The sequence below is a fragment of the Poecilia reticulata genome, unplaced genomic scaffold (assembly GCF_904066995.2).
Source record: "Poecilia reticulata unplaced genomic scaffold, P_reticulata-male-v2 Scaffold_38, whole genome shotgun sequence".
NCBI lineage: Eukaryota > Metazoa > Chordata > Actinopteri > Cyprinodontiformes > Poeciliidae > Poecilia > Poecilia reticulata.
Genome location: NW_027675136.1, coordinates 122939 through 128938, shown reverse-complemented (window position 1 = coordinate 128938; position 6000 = coordinate 122939).

Here is a 6000-nt window from a genome sequence, read left to right as displayed (position 1 = left end):
ATCCGACAGTAAAACCAGTAGAACCAAAGGAATATACAGAAAAGTAGACAAGCAAAATGCATAGAAAAATAGAAATAGTTGAAACAATTGAATAGTGAATATACAATATTAATATATTTAATAGTGAATTAATAGTGATATATATATATATACTGCATAAATTATATAAATTATATAATATATAAATTATAGCAGAATTCAGCAGAAGAAGCAGGAGTTTGTGTGCAACCTGAATTATTTGAAAAAGTCAAAAAGTGAAACAGAGTTTAAGAAAGAGCATAATTGAAACAACAGGAAATTAGTGCAATCCCAGGAATAGTTGAAACAATTGAATAGTGAAACAGTAATAAGTATAAAAAATTAGTGGAAACAGTAAACCAGAATATTTGCAGGAGTAAAACAGAGCAAAAGCAAAAAGGATCAGAAGAAGCAGAAATGTTTGATATATGAATGTATAAAATTGATTAAAGATTGTAGAATATCTTAAAAGATAGTAAAACCAGTAGAACCAGAAGGCAAACAGAAAAGTAGACAAGCAGAATGCATAGACACAGATAAAAACAGAGCACAAGAAGAAAATACATTGAAAGAATAGGAGAAAGTGTGACAAGGTTGTACTCCAGAGGAGTTTGACAGAAAGCAGTAAATCCTGTAGCAATGACAGTAATAATTCCATAAAGTAGACACGTGTGGCTACATTTTAATGCATAAAATATTTCTCTACAGTGAAATATGTATGAACAGCATAATTTTGTTTATAAAAGAGCAGAAAAAGTTCAAAAACGGCAGTTACTAGAGTGGACACTCTAGTAACTGAAATCAGTTACAGAGTTCCACCATAGGAAATAATGGGGCAATAAATTTGCACAAAAGGGCAATTATTTCAAAAAGTGCAATAGTGAAGGTTACCAAAAGTCATAGCACCATTCTCCTGAAGGAGCTGAACGTTTTGATATATAAATTAGTACAATTAGTGAAAGATAGTGAGAGTAGTTAAACCATGAAAAACGTACGGAAGACAGAATAATAATAATAATAATAATAATAAAGATAAAGAAAAACAGAATCACTATAAGTGAGAATGCATTGAATGCATTCTCACTGATAATAAAGATAAAGAAAAACAGAAACACTATAAGTGAGAATGCATTGAATGCATTCTCACTGACTAGAAAAATAGCTGTTCCTAGCGAAACAGCCGTGAGAATGCATATTTGCAGAATGACTGCTGCAGAAATGCCAGAAAAAGTACAGAAAAGCTTAAGAAGAAAGCAGAAGAAATTGAAATAGTTGAAACAGTTGAACAGTGAAATGTAGCAAACTGCAGAAATTAGCTGAAGTTGAAATTAGTACACAACCAGAAATATTTGAAGAAGTGAAACTTAACATAAAGTGCCAAATAAGCATATTTGCAGAATGATTGATGGAGAAATATAAGAAACTTGAGAACAAAGAGTAAGAAATTGGAAAAAAGCATAAGAAAGCTAGTCATACATTGTAGAAATCCTTTGCCAAGTAGTGAAACTTAGCAAAAGTGTCGAAGAATTCAGCTGAAGAAGCAGAAGTTTGTGTGCAACATGAATTATTTGAAAAAGTCAAAAAGTGAAACAGAGCGTAAGAAAGAGCACAATTAGCACACGAGGAAATTAGTGCAAACCCAGAAATAGTTGAAACAATTGAACAGTGAAACATCAAAAAGCTTAAATTAGCTGAAGCAGAAAAAACAGAAATATTTGAAGGAGTAAAACAGAAAAACCAATAGCAAAAGGGTCAGAAGCAGCAGAAAAGTTTGATATATGAATTGATAAAATTGATAAAAGTTTGAGAAGACCTTTGCAGACAGTAAAACCAGTAGAACCAAAGGAATATCCAGAAAAGTAGACAAGCAAAATGCATAGAAACATAGAAATAGTTGAAACAATTGAATAGTGAATATACTATATTAATAATATAATAGTGAATTATACTGTATAAATTATATAGTATATAAATTATAGCAGAATTCAGCAGAAGAAGCAGGAGTTTGTGTGCAACCTGAATTATTTGAAAAAGTCAAAAAGTGAAACAGAGTTTAAGAAAGAGCATAATTGAAACAACAGGAAATTAGTGCAATCCCAGAAATAGTTGAAACAATTGAATAGTGAAACAGTAATAAGTATAAAAAATTAGTGGAAACAGTAAACCAGAAATATTTGAAGGAGTAAACAGAGCAAAACCTAAAGCAAAAAGGGTCAGAAGAAGCAGAAATGTTTGATATATGAATTTATAAAATTGATTAAAGATAGTAGAATATCTTAAAAGATAGTAAAACCCGTAGAACCAGAAGGCAAAGAGAAAAGTAGACAAGCAGAATGCATAGACACAGATAAAAACAGAGCACAAGAAGAAAATACATTGAAAGAATAGGAGAAAGTGTGACAAGGTTGTACTCCAGAGGAGTTTAACAGAAAACAGTAAATCCTGTTGCAATGATGGTAATAATTCCATAAAGTAGACACTAGTGGCTACATTTTAATGCATAAAATATTTCTCTACAGTGAAATATGTATGAACAGCATAATTTTGTTTGTCAAACAGCAGAAAAAGTTCAAAAACGGCAGTTACTAGAGTGTACACTCTAGTAACTGGCGAATTCCACCATTCATTTCAATGGGCAAAATATTTGCACAAAAGTGCAATTATTTCAAAAAGTGCAATAGTGAAGGTTACCAAAAGTCATAGCACCATTCTCCTGAAGGAGCTGAACGTTTTGATATATAAATTAGTACAATTAGTGAAAGATAGTGAAAGTAGTTAAGCGACAAAAAACGTACGGAAGACAGAATAATAATAATAATAATAAAGAAAAACAGAAACACTATAAGTGAGAATGCAGAATGCATTCTCACTGACTAGAAAATTCCTGCAGAAATTTTAAAGGGGCATGCCAAAGTGTGCCCGTCGGCTTTGACGCAGCGTTATGATGTTAAAAATTAGCATTAATGCTAAAGAAAGCTGCAACGTAGTCAATAACCTGTGGAGAGGCAGAAGCATGTGGACTAAGCCCTACCTCCACCATTAAATATGTTAAAATGAATGCATAAGCTAAAATTAAATGCTAATATTAGCCTGAAGAATGCACATCACTCACATGTTGTCCATCATTGACTTATAATAATAAGTCAAAATAAAAATAAAATTTTACAAAATAAAAATCGGAATTACCAAAAAAGTCAGAATTGGATCACTTCAGGCTGCAGGGTGAACGCACCCAAAAACACCCAAAAGGCTTCAACTCCAAACCACAATCTTCGCGAAACGTAGCTACATAAGCTTCAACTATAAACCAGACGCCCTAAACACTCAAATCGATCGGTGTGGTCTCGCAGTAGTATGAAGTCATTGGGATCTGCCCACTGCTGAATTATTATTAACCTCACTATTATTAACTTTACACTAGTCGCTCCGTCTTTGGTACTGGTAACAATATCAGCAATGGTGCCAAATGTTCCATTTACAAGACCATCCTCTACATCCAAATTTCTTATAATCATTACCCTAAAACCCAAACCAGCCTGTATGCTGTTAGACAAGTCTCGTTTGTTACCCGCTATGCAACAGCCCAAGTTAATCATGTTTCCCGTCTTTGTAACCCTTTTGTAGTCCTCTGCCGGAATGTCAACTGTTACTGCACCTAAAGAGGCCACAACTGCTGCGTTATGGGTGTCCACCTGTTTGTTTGTAGCAAAAATGTGTAGGACATCCATTGGACACTCTTTGGGGTCAGTAACAGCTTGGATCAAAAGAGCCCTGTCATCCTCACTGAGCAAATCCTTTTTACATTTAACTCTAATCCGGTTCAGGAGCTCTGCAAATGCCCTGTCGTCTTTCTGCCGCATGATTTCCGTTAGGCTGACCATCTGGAAATTTTCATTCCAGATATCAAGCATGCCATCCTCGGTGACACAAAGAGGTTTTGCTCGTCCAAGGGGTGGCAACTGGAAGAAGTCGCCCACGGCCAAAACCGAGACCCCCCCCCATAAACCTTGTGTTTCCCTTGATTTGTTGAAATCTCCAGTGAACATATGCAAGTAGGTCTTTGGAGACCATGGAGATTTCGTCAATGATTAAGATTTCCACATTAGAAAAAACTGCCCGCACTTCATCCAATGAATTTCCAAGTCCCTTGTACGGTGGTTTTAAACTCTTGGGCAGTTTCAAGATGGAATGTAAAGTCTTCCCCGATATGTTGTACGCTGCAGTACCAGTAAAAGCTGTGAGGAGCACAGTGGGCTTGGACATGTCACCAATGTCAAGAAGTCTAGGAAGCTGGCGCAAGAGCTTGGTTGCCTCCTGGTAAACACATTTGATGACATGAGATTTGCCACAGCCAGCTCCTCCCGTCAAGAAATAAAAGAATGGTTCTGGGTCGTCACCCAGACGCGCTTCAGGCACCAATCGCGAATGGCGTAAAACACAGATGCTTGAGTCTCATTTAAACTCCTGTACATTTGTCTGATGAAATCAGGGCTCAATTTAGGAGCTTCAATTTTTGGCATGTCTCCACTGTTGACATTAATTTCATAATCTGGAATAGGGTCCTGTTCTTCTTCCTCTTCCATTGGTGGTCTTCAGCAGCGCATTCCAAACGGTCCAACTCAACCTCGGGTGCAAAAGTGTTCCAAGCGTTACGAACCGGGCCTTGCTTTTTCAGTTCTTCCATAATCTTGTCAATTTTCTTACCTTGCCCTTCATACCTTTTGCGGTTGAAATCCACATACCGTTTTACCTGATACCTACCTCGGGAACCATTGTTGTAAAAGGCTTCGTAGGTTGTGTGTTCCTCGTTTCTAAGGTCCTCATCTCTTCTGTGTGGAAAATACAACTTCAGAAGTCGTCTGTAAAACTTTTCGGGGGTTTTTTTCTCAGAAAAGCGAGTAAATCTAATGACTGCAGGTTTGCCCATAGTTCTTTTCTGGATGTATCCTGCATCATTAAGGAGAGGAATTGCGTTTGGCCCTTCAATTTGATTACCGTATAAAACCCTGTATTCTGACGCAAATTCTGCCAGGCACATGTGTTCAAATTCCAGCGTTTGTGGTCTGTTGAGATATTTTTCTGGCAATCCTGTCATCCAAACATTCTCTTCATCTGGGGACATGTTTACGAGTTTACTCATCGGAAGGCTCATTTTCATCCCGTCTTCATCTGTTTGAAGAAAAAGGACACTGCGCGAGGACTTTTTGAGAGGTAGGCTACAAGTGCGCGCAACTGATTCTTGAGCACTAACCTCTCTCTGTTTTGAATAAGCCTGCATTATTTTTTTCATCTCATCGCGTTGGTTCACATTGGCCGTCTTTAAATCATCAACAACGGACTTGAGGAACTGTGCCATTTCGTGCTCTGGCTTTGCTATGTACGACATCATGTACTCAATGCAGCTATACTCGTCAAGCACATACTGAATGTCCATGTTGGCATTCCATGCCCGCAGAAGATCAGGGTTGTATGCATTCACCCAGCTGTCTTTAGGATCACGTTTCATCATTACCACCATTCCAGAAGTCAGAGCATCAACATGGCCATTGTACTCCACTTTGGTCATGTTACAAGCATGGAGTAACTCTTCTAAATCCCTGAAAGATAATTTCTCATCCTTCAGTAAGTCCCTTATTGGTTTTAGTTTCTTCTTAGCCTCTCTTTGTAGGTTTGAGACAAATTTTGATCTGGATTTTTTGGACTTTCTCCTACCTTTTTGCTTTTCTAGCTTTGGTTTTTCGTCGTCATTTTCCAGATCAAAGTCGAATACAGGGACCGTGATTCTGGTGCGTTCCATTGGTAATTTGGGGAATCCAAATCGGCATTCAACATTACCTTTTTTGCATGACTTTGAGTGCTTTTTGCTGTGCATTTGAACCTCTGATACAATTTTGTATCAGAGGTTTGTCTCATCAGGCAACTGACAAGATATGTAACGATCTATGAACTTTATCACTTCATCGCAACATGAGGGGTCTTCCA